Below are 16874 nucleotides of genomic sequence, written 5' to 3'. Positions count from 1 at the left end.
CACCCAGGTACTTATTTACTGCTAGGTAACAGGGGCATAGGGTGAAAGAAACTTTGCCCATTGTATGTCGCCGGCACCCGGGATCGAACTCGGGACCACAGGATCACAAGTCCAGTGTGCTGTCCGCTCGGCCGACCGGCTCCTAAAGCTCTTGGACCCTGCCTTTCTAACCAATTTATTTTTCCTTTATTATATATACTACATACATTACACACACACGCACACATTCACAGGAAACAGCCTGTAGCAGGTGGGTAATTCCCCTATAATTCGTTGTCTAAGCTTCACCTGTTCACCTGGCAGTAAATAGGTACCTGGGAGTTGGACAGCTGCTCTAGGCTCCATTCTAGAGATGTGTGTATATGTGAGATGAGAGAGAAATATATGTAGTATATATGAACAATGGAAAAAAGTGAAAAATTGGTAAGGAGTCAGTACATTAAAGTACTAGACAACGGGTAGTTAGAGAGGTGGGGCCCAAGAGCTAGCAGCGCAATCTAATAGGCACAAATAATAAACACTCACGCTCCGACAGAGTTGTATTTGAATTAATAAGAAGCGAAATGGCGGCGGCTAATAGATTCCTCGGTAGTATAGTGGTGAGTATCCCCTCCTGTCACGCGGGAGACCGGGGTTCGATTCCCCGCCGGGGAGGAATGTTTTTTAGATAGGTATATGAATAAGAGAAATTACAGAGGACCCTTTTTTACTGTTAGGTGAACAGAGGCATCAGGGGAAAAAAACACTTCCCAGATGTTTCAGTTTCAGCCGGGAATTGAACCCAGATCTCAGGAGTGTGAATCGTGGACGCTGACGACTCAGCTGTACGAATCTGTTCTCACCAAATTGTGCTTGCGGCGATTACTCTTCCTGGGGTCCCGCCTCTCAACTGTCAATCAACTGGTGTACAGATTCCTCTGAGCCTATTGGGCTCTATCATATCTACATTTGAAACTGTGTATGGAGTCAGCCTCCACCACATCACTTCCAGGTGCATTCCATTTATTAACTACGCGGACACTGAACAAATTCTTTCTAACGTCTCTGTGGCTCATCTGGGTACTAAGTTTCCACCTGTGTCCCCTTGTTCGTGTCCCACCCGTGCTGAAGAGTTTGTCTTCGTCCACCCTGTCAATTCTTCTGAGACTTTTGTAGGTGTTTATAATGTCTCCCCTTACTCTTCTGTTTTCCAGGGATGTGAGGTTCAACTCCCTTAGCCTTTCCTCGTAGCTCATACCTCTCAGTTCCGGGACGAATCTGGTGGCATACCTTTGAATCTTCTCTAACTTTGTCTTGTGTTTAACTAGGTATGGACTCCAGGCTAGAGCTGCATATTCCAGGATTGGTCTGACATAAGTGGTATACAAGGTCCTGAACGATTCCTTACACAAGTTTCTAAAGGCAGTTCTTATGTTGACTAATCTAGCATATGCCGCTGATGATATTCTTTTGATGTGGGTCTCTGGGGACAGGTTCGGTGTGATATCAACCCCCCTCCAGATCTTTCTCTACTTGAATCTTACATGATTTCACCTCCCAGATGGTACCTTGTGTTCAGCCTTCTGCTCCCTTCGCCTAATTTCATTACTTTACACTTTCCTGAGTTGAACCTTAGTAGCCATTTTCTGAAAGCACAACTAGATGAGTACAACTAAGTGACTAGGTGAGTAAAAGACAATAATTGAACCAAATTAGTAACCATATATATATTATAATTAGTTAATTGGGGGCCTTACAATAGATTCCTCGGTAGTATAGTGGTGAGTATCCCCGCCTGTCACGCGGGAGACCGGGGTTCGATTCCCCGCCGGGGAGGAATGTTTTTCAACATTTAGTTATATAAAATTTGGGGAACATACAAATGGTTTCTTGGCACATTTGAGACAACTCTACATTATAACCAACAAAACCAGTTGGCATGCGTCTCCCCCCCACAAGACTCATATAAACTACACAATCAGTGTACAATCAACTGGCATATAATAAGATAGCATTTAAAACTCAAATAAGCCCAATATTAGAGTACGCAGCACTGGCATGGAATGCAGCACTGTGTGTCACCTGAAACACAGATTAAAGTACAGAGGTTTGCAACAAGATTATTTGATAATCTTCCCAATCAAAGATCATAAAATTCGAACGTCAGAATATTGTTGCCCAACAGTTACAGCAAGGCTAATAAGCGTGGGCATCGAGAGCTAGATCTCACCCACTCCCCCGTAAAACACTAATAGGTAGGTGGTGATAGGTGAGTGCCAACCCGGCACAGTGCCAGAGGCTACGTCACTCTCCCTACCGACCTCTACACACCCAGCGTGACGGTGCCAACTGGGCCACGCTTACGCTATGCTCAATACACCTCTTTAATCCACCTCCTTCCTCCCCGCTCTATCACTATCCTTCATCACTATCATCACTATCCTTCCTATCAAACGTCTCGCCCCTCCCCACCACCATATCACCTCTCCCCTACCCTCTCCAACTCCCTGCCTTTCCCTCATCGTCCCACCTCCCTCTCCCCTCAGTATCTCAACTCTCGTAGTATCTGTTCCCCTCTTTACAGCATTGTTGTCACCTTACCTCCCCTCTCAGTCCTATGTCTATCACCTCACCCCTCATTTCAATCACCCTCTGCCTACTCCCCACCTCCTCGTTACACCCCTGTACCTCTACTCCCTAGAGGACCTTCCTATTCCTTCCCCTCACCCTGTTCTTCCCTCCCAGGGGTTCAGGTGCTCGTCCTTGGCTTCCCCCTCTCGTCTCCCCTCTCCCCAGCAAACTGTGTTAAGGTTCAGACAGTTCTGTACTTGAGGTAAGTGGAACGGGTCGCGCGTGCTGGTACAGTCTAGTGTGTGTGTGTGTGTGTGTGTGTGTGTGTGTGTGTGTGTGTGTGTGTGTGTGTGTGTGTGTGTGTGTGTGTGTGTGTGTGTGTGTGTGTGTGTGTCTGTGTGTGTGTGTGTGTGTGTGTGTGTGTGTGTGTGTGTGTGTGTGTGTGTGTGTGTGTATGTGTGTGTGTCTGTGTGTATGTGTGTGTGTGTGTGTGTGTGTGTGTGTGTGTGTGTGTGTGTGTGTGTGTGTATGTGTGTGTGTGTGTGTGTATGTGTGTGTGTGTGTGTGTGTGTGATGGTGGATTCTTAGCATCCCAGTATCTAGTTTTTTTTTACACAGTTTGTACTCCCCTTCATATAGTCTAGGGGGAGCTACATAAATGCACATGTATATATATTAAAGTTGATAAATTACATATGTTAATACAAATTATCCTGTACGCCCCAGACAACGGGAACTGTCTCCTGTTGTCCGATGTGAGTCCGTTGTCGACGTTTCTGTGATGGCCTGATTCATTTGTCGCGTTATTTACGCAGCTTTACATTAGTATATTTTCTTTGGTTACACACACACAAAATGATGCCTAAAAGTTGAGCGGAAAAAGGTTATCGTGGATTATCAAAACTGTTATATTACTGGGATATGCTGTACTATAACTGTAATGTGAGTGTATGCAGAAATCCTAAATAACTAAATCTGGAAATAGTCTCCGAAACGGTTACTAGAATTCAACTCCCAACAATTGCACGGTTATGGCAATAGAGAGAGAAGCGTGAATGCCCAATGAAGTAGACATAAAACGTAACACCACATAACCAGGAAAACGCTATCTTCTGATATCCTTATAAACCGGCTCCTAAATACATCGAAATCGGGACAAAATATGAAGATATCAAAACAAATATGTAAATTTAGTCCAATTACTCTGTGGCTCGTCAGGATTGGATATAGTCCCAGACACTCGCCAGATAATGACGATGGATGGATGGATGGATGGATGGATGGATGGATGGATGGTGATGGCTGCTAATTAGCTTTTTGAGTCCGCGACCTCTGAACACACAGGAAGTCCCGTACACCTGTGACTAAACTTAAATTGTCCGCTTCCCGCCAGTACTGAGGGTTCGTGCGGGCCACTGACACTGGTCCGTACAGTGCCATGTAGGCCACTGGCCCTTGTTCTGTCTCTCTGTCTCTCTCTCTGTTTGTCTCTCTCTGGTTGTCTCTCTTTCTGTTTGTCTCTCTCTGGTTGTCTCTCTTTCTGTTTGTCTCTCTCTGTCTCTGTCTGTCTGTCTCTCTCTCTCTCGCTCTCTCTCTCTCTCTCTCTCTCTCTCTCTCTCTCTCGCTATAAACATTCAGTGTAAACATTAGCATCACTTTTAGAATTAGGTGACAGAGTGATAGGAAGATTAGAAATATGATGTAACAAGTAACTGCTGGTGAAGAAGAAGTAATAAAGAAGTACTTCTTTATAATTACAGTATAAGTACTTCTTTAGAAGTACATAAAGAAGTAATGGCTAATTTTTTTTTTAATTAGAGAGGAGGGGGAAGGGAGGGAGGGGTGTGAGTGAGTGGGCGTGGAGGATGCAGTTCAGGGCCCAAGAGCTGCAGGATAACCTCTTACCCGCTTCAACAACTTACCTGAATTTACCTGAGGGCCACTAACACTCTACTTGACGAAACTCGGTGTCAGAGTTTATCCCCCCCCCCTTCCCCATCCGGTCAAGAACACGAAGTATCTTGATATGATGATTTCGGGGCTTACCGTCCCTGCGGCCCGGTCCTCGACCAGGTAGCGGAGACATCGTTCAGGTTTAATGACTTCCATGATAATATTTCCATCCTCAATCTTGTGCTTTTAGCTCTCTGGGGGTACTCTTATATTAGCACATTTATTACCTTATTTAGATGAACCTCAGTCATCTTACAGGGTCGGAGTTCGATCCCAGATGGTGCAAGCAGTTGCAGGAGCACCTTACCCCCCCCCCCTCCCTATATCTCTTTCAGTATTACAGTCTGCTCGTTTACGAAGGATATAGGGCCACATACAAACAAAACTCAGATATATATTAATATATTAATATATGCGAGATCTAAAGTTAAAGATAATTAACAGATATAAGACCCTGTCTTACATCCTATCAGGGTCTATCCTATCTTATATCCTGTCTAATATATCCTATAATAAGGATATATTATATCCTTATATTCTCCTGACATACCCCAGGGCTAAAACATGCTAAATGTCACATATTGGACATTTATAAAAGTGTCCAATATGTGAAAAATAAATAAAAATATGTGAAAACCCGCATACCTTTCACCGGATGTCTATGGATATCTCACCATGTAGGTTATAGAGGCGAAGACTCTCCATTTCGGTCACCTGAATCCAGAGGGTATTTGGGTCGCGAGCAACGGTACTACACGTGTTGTTAGGCAGCCGGTACTCTAACCTCTCCACTTCCCCCTTCACTCTGGTTATTAACTAAACTACGCCAGTGGGCGCCAGGGCAAAGGGGGTTTAAAAGTTGGAGCTTTGATCTTGAATAAGTGTAGAATTATTGTAGCTAATTTTTTGAAGCGAGTCGCTTTGTTGATAGAAATCTAGGTGGCGTGATTAATGTGTGTGTGTTTGTACTCACCTAGTTCTGCTTGCGGGGGTTGGGCTTTGGTTCTTTGGTTCCGCCTCTCAACTATCAATCAACTGGTGTACAGATTCAGGAGTCTACTGGGATCTATCATACCTGAATTTGAAGCTGTGCATGGAGTCAGCCTCCACCACATCACTGCCTAATGCATTCCATCTGTTAACTCTGACACTGAAAAAGTTCTTTCTAATGTCCCTGTGGCTCATTTGGGTACTCAGTTTCCACCTGTGTCCCCTTGTTCGCGTACCACCCGTGGTAAATAGTTTACCTTTAACTACCCTGTTAATTCATCTCAGAATTTCATAGGTATAGATAATGTCTCCATTAACTCTTCTGTCTTCCGGTGTGTGTGTGTACTCACTTATTTGTGCCTATTGGCTCGAACATTAGCTCTTGGACTCCACTTTTCTAGCCGCCGGTTGTCTAATGCGGCTAGACAACCTACTATCCCAAAATAGCAGGATTACATTGTTGTTGTTGTTTAAGATTCGCTACATGGAACAAAAAGTTCCAAGTAGCACGGGCTACTGGTGAGCCCGAAGTGGACAGAAATGACACATGACCATATTACCATAGAAGACATTACCGCTGGTACATCGCCAGGCGGGATTAGAGGTGGATTGGTCAAGAAGGATAAGAAGGATAAGAGGACTGGACCCAGGATAACAGCTCGGCTCACACAGCCCCGCTCCTGTGCCAGGTAAGTCCACTACGGGCTCACCATAGCCCGTGCTACTTGGAACGTTTTGTTCCCGGTAGCTGAATCTTAAACAACAACAGATTAACAGCCTCATTAGCCGTTGAGATGTAAGTCTCGTCCTAATCACACTCTCAGACCTTGACAAAACAATCAGGAGAGTGTGAAAGACTTGGTATAAACTCCTTACATAAATTTCATAAATACTCAAGTGTGGGGGTTTTTATCCTAAATAATAATACAATTTTATTTGTGCAGAAATACATACACATGATACATGAAAACAATGGAAAATTCATATGTAGGAAAAGTACAATACATAAAGCCACTGGTATGCAAAGCTCCTCCACCCCCCACCCCCACCCCAACCTCCTCGAAAAAAACTAGACAAAGTGAATAGACTCTGTGGTTATCAAGCCTTATAAACTTTTTGAATAGAATCGCGGAAAATTCAGTATTTCACCCCCTAAGCCCTCCAGTCACTCTCTATATCACCTCACTATGTTTTCCTTGTGTCACCACTGGCTGCGTGTATAACTTGATAAGCTTCGATAAAATCCTTACAAAAGAGAAATCTCTTCATGTTTACTCTCGGTTTAGTTTTTTTCTGTGTCGTTTGTTGGAATTTTGTAAAAAAATTAACCAATGTTTTGGTTCATTTGGGTCATGTTTTTGAAATTTTAAATCTTATTTGATTTGTTAGCAACTCTGGCCTAAAGGTTCATCATGTATATCTGTAAGAATGTCTTGTGTATGACCCTCTGTCCTGCGTGACAGTGAATACTAGCATTAACCTCAATTTAATAAGACTATCAAAATCCTCAGATTAGGCAAAATTGTAATTAATTTTGTCAATAAAGATGTTAATAATAATAAATGTAAGAATGTCTATTTGTGTGTTTTTTTTGTTTTGTTTTTTTATTATCCTCTACCACAGACGTGGCCACACATTTACAATGCTAACTAGCATATATACATATTCTTTGTCTGTCCATGGTCGGAGGTCAGACGTTTGGGGGACTAGCCTCACCCAGCTTTGCAGGGGGAATGGTGTAGGGTACGGGATAGACACTGGCTGGTCGGGGTCGCCATAATTCAAGAGGGAACAGCTTGAAAAGGTCATATTCACCCCCCCCCCCCCAAGACTGACTGTTTGTACTGTCTTCCAGCTACACCAAGCTAGATATTTTGACAACAACAATTTGGATTTTTTTTTCTTATAGTTATTCACCACTATTCACTTATCTACTCACTGAACAGAAATTATCTGCTATAAATACTTTTGCCGTAGTGCCACAAACATGTCCCTTCAACAGAGTCTTCTCTCGTTCCTCTGGAAGGATAAACGGAAGGGTGACCCCACCCTCGCACAGAATCGAAGTCAATAGAGAATTATTATATTCTGTGTATGGCATTAATAATAAAGACATAATGACATTTGCCCCTATAGTGGTATTAGTAATAATGTGAGAGAGAGAGAGAGAGAGAGAGAGAGAGAGAGAGAGAGAGAGAGAGAGAGAGAGAGAGAGAGAGAGAGAGAGAGAGAGAGAGAGAGAGAGAGAGAGAGAGAGAGAGAGAGAGAGAGAGAGAGAGAGAGAGAGAGAGAGAGGGGGAAGATACAAAGACAAAGTGAGAGAGAGTCAGAGGGAAGACAGACAGATGAACAGACAGAACAAGGCAGACCAAGGTACCCCTTCTAGTAGATATATAAGAGAGAATGTCTTCTTGTCTGTCCAAAGAAGGTTGCCAGACAGGAACAGCAAGTGCCTGTTCCTGTCTGACTGATGTAAGAATACTCGCAGTTCTTGCAAGAGAACTCTCATGTCTGAGCTGTGTAACCAAGTCAAATTTAGATCTGACATAGAACATCTTGGAACACAGATACTGTCCACCTTCCATACATTCCTTAGGTCCTAAGCTTCAAAAGGCCTTCGCCTCTATACAACAAAGGGAAAGAGGGTGCGGTGAAATAGAGGATACTGGGGTAAAGGGAGAGAAAAATAAGGGAAGGGGGGGGGTAATGGGGTTAAAGCTACCACAATGTATTATTTTATAGACTATTGGATTAACTTTCAAATTGTTATTTGAACTCTTACAAGTGCTATATAGTCGTAATGGCTTGGCGTTTTCTCCTGGTAGTTTTTCCCTCCCCCTTTCCTGGAAATCATTAACTAGAACTCAGTCAAAGCACCTGTCACCTACCTCCCTCTAAAGGCAAATGTATAACACAATGAATGGTTGACATTTATTTCCCAAAATGTATAACATTATTAATTCACTACACTGTACACTGATAGGAAATTGAATCACTTCACAACTGACTGCCCCCTGACATATTCCTAATGTTTAAAAGGAACTACAGTATACTGTCACACCTACACTCCTCAAGGTCTAAAATAGTGAGTCAACTACCTGGGAGGCGTCTGGCCTAGGCCACACAGGGGTCTAGCGAGGCCTCAGTCCAAAGGCTTTCATTCTTCAGCATCAGAACCTGAGTTATGAATGATGGATCCTGAATATTTCATCTCTAAACTTGCTCCGGTATTGATCTGGGGGCCGGGGAAATAAACCCTCCACTCACTAAGACAGCCTGCGGGGTTACCTTACTGTCAAACAATGACCAGTTAGCTGTTCTTTGTTGGGTTACCACAAAGCACAGTACATGTGACCCTCCATAGTTATATGGTTAGCTGGTCATGGTATCTGAGTCGTTAAATGTTAACCAGACGACCTGACCTCATGGCTAAGGTGCAACCTTACACCCACTTGGTGTGACATGAAGGGTGTTATCATGTCACCAAAAGATCGACTTCACGTTATCAAAATCTCATGGCTCGATTCTTTATAAATTAAAGCAATTTCGCCATCTTTCTCCCACCCTTCACCCTCTTCCCTACTCTTCAGTACCTGCCCTACCATTCACCACCTTCCTTATCCTTCAAAACATATTTCGCATCCTTCACCACTTTCCCTATCATGAACAACTTTTCCAATTATTCACCAACTTCCTTATCTTTTACCACCAGTGCCCTTCACCACTTTCCATTCAATCCTGTAACCATTTCTAATAACTACTATATCCTGACTAAGATTCATATTGCACATTAAATGTCTCACTCTCCTCCTTCCCTAATATCCATCTCTCTCTCCCCAATCCCCACTCCCCCTTTTCCCTAATCTTTTCCTCCTCTTCCAATCATCCCATTGCTACCTTTACCACCTTCCATCCTAACATTCAATATGCTTGATGAATCTTGGTGAGAATAGAATCTTAGTGCCATTAAATTCAAAGGGAGTGCATGGGGCTCGACCCCCCTACCATCCTATGTACTGCCCGTAACCCAGATCATTCATCCTGCAAAGTTTCCCGAGGCTAACCCCCGAACGACTGGTCGCCAACTTCGGACAGACAGGTAAATTGACATTCTATTTTATAGACACAGATAAACCGTGAACGTTGCACACCGGCTACAGAGAAACAAAGTCGTAGCTTTCAACTCTTTAACATTGGTCGTAAGACGTTTATCTACGTGAATGTGTCCAGACAGGCTCTTATCTCTGTCCTCTCGTGCATGAACCCATCAACTGTCGTATCGGGTTGCTGGACGACCTCTAAATCTATCCTGCGCGCTATAGTTGATGGATTGACGGATAACCGAGTCAGTACGTGAGGCTGAAGTCCTGTTTACCAACGATTCTTGTCATTGGAACGCATCCTTGCGCCCCAAGCATCCGTTTGGGATCACTAACATGCATCAGTTGAAAATACCGTAGTTTAGTTTTTGTCTTGAAACTGCCTTTTCCTTTTAAGAGAAATTGTCACACATCCGGAATACAGCGGCAATCGGGTCGTAAACGGGTGACTCTGAGTGAGTGAGCTGCTTTGACTCAGGTGGTGAGTGAGCCTGGGTGATGGTGACCAGCAGTGAGTGAGCTGCTTTGACTCAGGTGGTGAGTGAGCCTGGGTGATGGTGACCAGCAGTGAGTGAGCTGCTTTGACTCAGGTGGTGAGTGAGCCTGGGTGATGGTGACCAGCAGTGAGTGAGTGGATGGGGGGGGGGGGAGGGAAGGAGGAACAGTGAATTAAACAAAAAAGAGGAGCTCTTAGCAAGACTGGTATTAGCGTGTTTGTGGAGGTGCAGGAGGCTGTGGAGGGCGTCCACCAGGCGGCTCCGGTGCTTGACCAGATCCATGGTCTAAACAGTCGTGTAACTTAGACTATAACAAGGTTTTCTCCTCTCCATCTCGCCCGCGATGCGCATATACTCTCTCTCTTAGGAGGGTCGATGAAGGCGCCTTGGTAACGACGTAGCAAGGGTGTGTGTGTGTGTGTGTGTGTGTGTGTGTGTGTGTGTGTGTGTGTGTGTGTGTGTGTGTGTGTGTGTGTGTGTGTGTGTGTGTGTGTGTGTGTGTGTGTGTGTGTGTGTGTGTGTGTGACGACATGTTTGTTGTATAAGTCCATTATTTATTTAATTATTAGAAAATCTTCATATATCGGTGTTTGAATTCCAGCTTGGCCTGGATGATGGATTGAAGGGAAGGGAACTATCAGTAGAAAGCGCCAAACAGGGCTGGCATTTGGAGGTGTGATGAAATAACTCGTCCTCAGACCATTCCTTCCAGTGGTCGACCCCAAAGACGCATTCATACATTTTAACATGCTGTCCATTGAAAATATGAGTTTTCTTAAATATAAATTAACATTGTTATATATTAGCATACGTACATATTTAGACATTGGTTAGGTTACGTATTTAAGTTCTGTTGGCGATTATTTGTATTTGTAGTACGTGGTTGAAGCATTTACAGCGTTGTGGTTCGAACAAATGTCGTCCGCGAAGCACTTGTTCAAGAAGTGTTCGGACGTCATCAGTTGTAATTAAGTCGTATGCAGACACGACTTACCTACTTACGCGCCTCCAAACAAAGATCCAAAAGTGATTCCATGCACCCGCCAAACCCCGCTGTTTATGAATGAAAAGCAGTTTACACACGACTCACAACTGCTGACGTTCGAACATATCCGGAACAAGTGCTTCACTGACGAATTTTGTTCGAATCCACAACGCTATAAATGCTTCACCCACGTACTACAAATACAAATAATCGCCAACAGAACCTAAACACCTGACCTAACGTAACCTATGCCTATTTATACACAATATGCCAATATATTATAATATTAATTTATACTTGAGAAAATTCCCGTTTTGAATAAACAGCATGTTAATATTTATGAATGCGTCTGTGGGGTTGACCGCTGAATGTAATGGACTTGAGTCGAGGACGGGTTGGTCGTGTGTTAACCATTTTTCATTCATAAACAGGGGGGTTGGGCGGGTGCATGGAATTACTTTTGGGTCTTTGTTTGGAGGACGGGCATGGATGAAACACTTTCTGGCTTCGAGTGTTAGTGAGCAAGTTTCATTCGAAACTCAATGAACTGAACCCTCTTACTACCCCGGGTCAGCTCATTATGACCTGTACTGTAAGGAGTGACGGTTGTGTTTAAAAAGATTTTAAGATATAAAGTTTAAAGACTTAAAAAGCAAGTGATTAGTCACAGTGAGTTATATTAACCTGGATGTTGCAGTCTTGACAAATAGTTTGAGTGTTGTCCTAGTTTGTGTACTGGGAAAACTTTTTTTTTTAAGTGTTGTAACGATCGCGGGTAGTTAACAATCCGCGATCGGGATAGTTAGTAAGAAGCCAAGCCAGGAAGTTATAATGATAATAATGTACGTTGTAAAATGTTGACTTGAGAGAGTATAGTGTTTTGCAGGAAATAGCAGAAGACGGATCTTCGCTGCTGTGTAAACTGGTAACTTTTGCTGTGGCAAAATTGTAAACTTTGTCATTAACTATAGTGTATATTTAGCTATAGTGTATAGTGTTTCTCGTCTCGTGTCGAATGTTTAAACCGTCTTGCGATATTCGTGGGTGTTTGACAACTCCTGTAGTGGCATATTGTTTTCTTATTTGAAAACTACTAAAGTTAGTGTGAATGCTGGCAGTGTCAATCACCTGCCCCAGTCTGACCTCGCCAGACGAGGTACCCGAGCGCCATCTTCCTTCAGATCAAGGTAAGGAGCACTTCGGTTCTTAAATGTCACATTCGTCTGCGCTGTTCATACATATCAATGAAAAATGTAGCGATAGAATTATATTTAATAATAATAATATTTCCTAGTTGACCAAACTACACTACTAGAAAGTGAAGGGACGACAACGTTTCGGTCCGTCCTGGACCATTCACAATCGACTTGAGAATGGTCCAGGACGGATCGAAACGTCGTCGTCCCTTCACCTTGTAGTAGTGTGGTTTGGTCAATATATTTCAGCCACGTTGTTGTGACTCCTCGCCTGAATAATTCGTAGTGTCGGGGGACAGGCAGCCAGTATGCATACAGTACATGTTAGGCTTATATCGAGGTCCTTCCCCCCTCTCCCCACCCCAGGATGCAACCCCACAACAAGCTGACTAACTCACTGGTACCTATTTACTGCTGGGTGGACAGAGGCATTGGTACTGGTTTGTGGTACAAGAGGATGTAAATGCATTAAGGGTGACGTGACAAGGGATTACCCTTATTACGTCACCCTTATTTGAATTGTAATTCAAATTAATTTTTTGTTAATATTCTTAATAAAGCCCAGGAGCCCCAGTATACCTTTTAATTTATGAACAAATCCTACAAGGGCCGTGACGAGGATTCGAACCTGCGTCCGAGAGCATCCCAGACGCTGCCTTAACAGGACCTTTTAATTTACCTTTTAATTAGTTCGAATGAAAATGGACAACCTGGGGACTAAATGACCCTATAGTTAAAATATAACTTTGTGCAAAAAGATCTATTTTTAAATAAGTCAATCCAGAACATCATAATGACAAACTAGTTAGAAATGTAAAAATTAAGAAATAAGCCAAAACAAACAACGAAGTATGTACACAAGGACAAACCCTAAAGGGGTTTTCCTGCCGTAGTAAACAAAGAATAATGAAAGCAAGTCAGTAAATGTCTTGGTAATGTCAACGAAATTAGTAGTATTTTAGAGTATTTTTGTCTCTGTATTTACTAGAGAAGAATTTAGAATTATGCTGAACATTGTAGATAGTGAGGAGGTCACACTGACTTGTTTAGTGGTTACCAGGGAGCATGTTATTAAACGGATAGGAAAAATTATAGCTAGACAAGTCCTCAGAGCCAGACAAAGTGTTCACAGGGTGATTACAGAACCTAAACAAGAGCTTAGTAACCCCCCCCCCCCCCTCTGTCTTAAATATTTAATAATCATTAGGCTCGGGCAGAGTACCTGAGTCGTGGAGTGTTGCTAATTTGGTCAACTTTTAAGGTCGGTAGGTAGAGAAATTGCATCGAATTATCGGTCAATTAGCTGAACTTTCATTGTGAGGAAAATTACTTGAATCGTAAAAGTCATTCATCTGCATCTTGAAAAACAGAGATTAAAAATGATTCACAACATGGTCTTAATTCGTTTTGTGTTTGACAAAGATTCTTTTATTTTAATCCAGCATATTTGGGGCAACAGTGAGAGGGATTTCGAGGATGTATACCTTGACTTTAGCAAAGTTAAAGACTGATTAGAAAGGGAGAGGCTCGAGTTATTGGGCTGCTGTCTTAAGCTGGAAAAGGGGGCATGATTATTTAAAATAAAACAGAACGTGTGAAAAAATCTTTCGAGCAGTTCAACGGAATCGAATCACAGTCCTAGGTTACCCCAGATGCGCTTCTTGACCCATCAGCCCATCCTCGTAAACAAAGGCCAAAGTCCATTCCATGCACCCGCCAAACCCCCTCCCTCTTTATGAGTGACTCAAAATAATTTAAAGACTATTTAGACGGGCTTTTAAAATAGCCGAATGTTTGGTAAATGTAGATTAATGCTGAAAAATGTAGGGCTTTGAGGTTAGGTATTGATGATAGATCTATTAGATGTCAGCTGAATAGTATTGATATTTTGAACTCAAAATGTGAGAAAAATATATTTGCGGGATCATGATTAGTAGGAATTTAAAGTCCCCCTCCCCACCCCTCAAAAAATGCATAAATATTGGTAATAATGCAAATATAAAACTGGTATTTATTACCATGAGCTTTAGCAATTAAACCGTTAATGTTATTCATCAGTTATATCTTGGTTAGGTTAGGTTAGGTTAGGTCCAATTCAGATTATACAGTTAAATTTTGGTCGCCGTACAAACATAAGACAAACCGTAAGAATGGACAAACATTAACTTGAACGCGTTTAGCGAAGGAAGCCAAAGTTAATCCCAGTTATTAGAAACCTTCCATATGAAGAGATTGAGTAGGCTTGATTTACATTATTTAGCAAAGCGAAGAGTTAAGGGTGACATGACTGAAATATTCACGGGAGGCAAGAACATAACGAAGGGGATTTTAATAAGGTGTTAAATTGATCACCATCAAACAGAACACGAAACAATGGAAATAAATTGTGTAAGTCTAGGATTGGGAAATTCCTGGGTAAATACGGGTTTTGAAACAAGGTTATTAATTTGTGGAATAAATTATAAGATATTGTAGACTTATGATTGATCGATAGTGTTAGGCATAGATTGGACATATATATGAATGAGTTTGGGATGGATTTGCATACGATCTGCCTCCTTTGGATCATGGGTCTTCTGTAGTTTCATTGTATGTTATTATATTTTCACCGTTCTTAATGTTTTTTTGTAGGATTAATTAGCTTTCATGCCATTTCAGGTAAGACTTCCTAACAGCTCATCATGTGACAGAAATCAACTCATTTTCAGGTAAGACTTCCTAACAGCTCATCATGTGACAGAAATCAACTCATTTTCAGGTAAGACTTCCTAACAGCTCATCATGTGACAGGAATCACTCACTTTCAGGTAAGACTTCCTAACAGCTCATCATGTGACAGGAATGAACTCACTTTCAGGTAAGACTTCCTAACAGCTCATCATGTGACAGGAATGAACTCATGTTACGGACCCGAGTCCAGCGTCGGAGCACGGAGCAGTGACGACAACGCCATCTGTGAGTCCGCTTCCGAAACCTCCCCCCCCCAAATGGACGACGCTATCTAGCGAGGACGGGATATACCGGCCACAGGGATTGATTGATAAAGACCACAGGGGCTGGATTCCCGTCTTAATCAGCTCATAACATAGCCGCTGCTGACCTCTGGTGAGGTGGCGCTTAGCAGTGAACGCCAGCTATGGAGCAGAGAGGTGGACGTTTGTGTCTAAGCCTGTAAGTGAGGTTCCCTAGAGCGTCCCCAGTACTAATGATGTATCTGATTACAGAGTCGACCTGGGACTGCTGTATTGGACGATGGATCAGTCTACCCAAGGCAGCCAAGGTCTCTTCACGAGTTTGCTCTGAAGAAGCTGTAAGTCACCCCCGGACGAACTCTGTTGAGAGTATTAGCCTGCCTGTGACGTGGCAGTATCAGGAATCGCCTTATCCGGGGCTGGCTGGTGGAAGAGACTAGCTACTGTGGTGCTTAGTGAGGAGAGTGATCAGCGGGATCACACGAGGCTCCTGCCTAGGGCTCGCAACCCTAGTATCGGTCGTGGAGTGGCCTACACAGCGGAGCTGATCGGTACCTGCCAGCTACAGGCTGGATTGTGGTTGAAGGCCTCCACGACGGAGCACCCAGTGGGACTGTGATTTGGCTAGCCTATGGCCAGGGTAGATTCGCCAAGAGAATCATAGAGGATTCATCGTGGGCCACGGAGGAAGGAACCAGGGCTACCCAAAGTGTGCACCGTGGAGCATCCAGTGTCTTCGGAGGAAGACAACTCTGTACATTATAGTGTATTTATAACCCCCATGTGACTGTTATATATTTATTTATGGTGGTGGTGAAAATATATATATAAATCAGAACATTTGTATCCCTCCCCCTTTAATTTACCTTGCGTTACGGAACACACCCCTTGAAAGCCTCTATTAACTTGGGGCCGGATTCCCAAACTCTAATAACATCAGAGAAGAACCCGGTTGCGTCCCAATAGGGCCGTAACAACTCGCTTTCAGGTAAGACTTCCTAACAGCTCATCATGTGACAGGAATGAACTCACTTTCAGGTAAGACTTCCTAACAGCTCATCATGTGACAGGAATGAACTCACTTTCAGGTAAGACTTCCTAACAGCTCATCATGTGACAGGAATCAACTCATTTTCAGGTATGTTCTTTTTCGCTTGTGTCGGGAGTAAGGGAGAGGATCCCAGTCATAGGTGACATTCTTCCTGGAATGGAAATTAGGAATAAATGGCCGTCTTAAGGCTATAGGTGTGTCATTTCCCGACATGACGGATATTGTGTTAAATGTAATATCAGTCATTGATATCTCGAAAAACTCGCTGTCTGGAGAGAATGCCAAATATGTTAGGGATGAGATGCATTCGTGTCGGGCTGCGATGGTGCTTAATTTTACCTCTCGATCGTTGGAATTAATTTACTGTTGGTGGAGTTTGGAAAGGCTTTGAACTGTTAGAAGACAGAGGTATAGGAATTAGAACATGAGAATAAAATGAAACTTCAGAAGGTCTTTTGGCCCATGCGAAGCAGCTCCCATTTGTACAGTGGATTACAAACAGCAACAGACAATTTGATCCAGGCCAGACTGTTTATGAAACGGAAAAAAAAGTTTAAAAACATAGACGCGGATGTTAATT

At 43.0% G+C, this 16874-nt stretch overlaps 2 non-coding genes across 2 annotated transcripts; both read left to right on the top strand.

The window, feature by feature from the left end:
- The first annotated feature begins 582 nt into the window (after positions 1-582).
- Positions 583-654, top strand: TRNAD-GUC (transfer RNA aspartic acid (anticodon GUC)). The gene has a single exon. It is a non-coding gene; the product is annotated as a tRNA-Asp (tRNA).
- Positions 655-1743: 1089 nt separating this feature from the next.
- TRNAD-GUC (transfer RNA aspartic acid (anticodon GUC)) lies at positions 1744-1815 on the top strand. The gene has a single exon. It is a non-coding gene; the product is annotated as a tRNA-Asp (tRNA).
- The last annotated feature ends 15059 nt before the right edge of the window (positions 1816-16874 follow it).

Source organism: Procambarus clarkii, chromosome 40 (genome assembly GCF_040958095.1).
Source record: "Procambarus clarkii isolate CNS0578487 chromosome 40, FALCON_Pclarkii_2.0, whole genome shotgun sequence".
Taxonomy (NCBI): Eukaryota; Metazoa; Arthropoda; class Malacostraca; order Decapoda; family Cambaridae; genus Procambarus; species Procambarus clarkii.
This window is presented reverse-complemented; position numbering and strand designations above follow the sequence as displayed.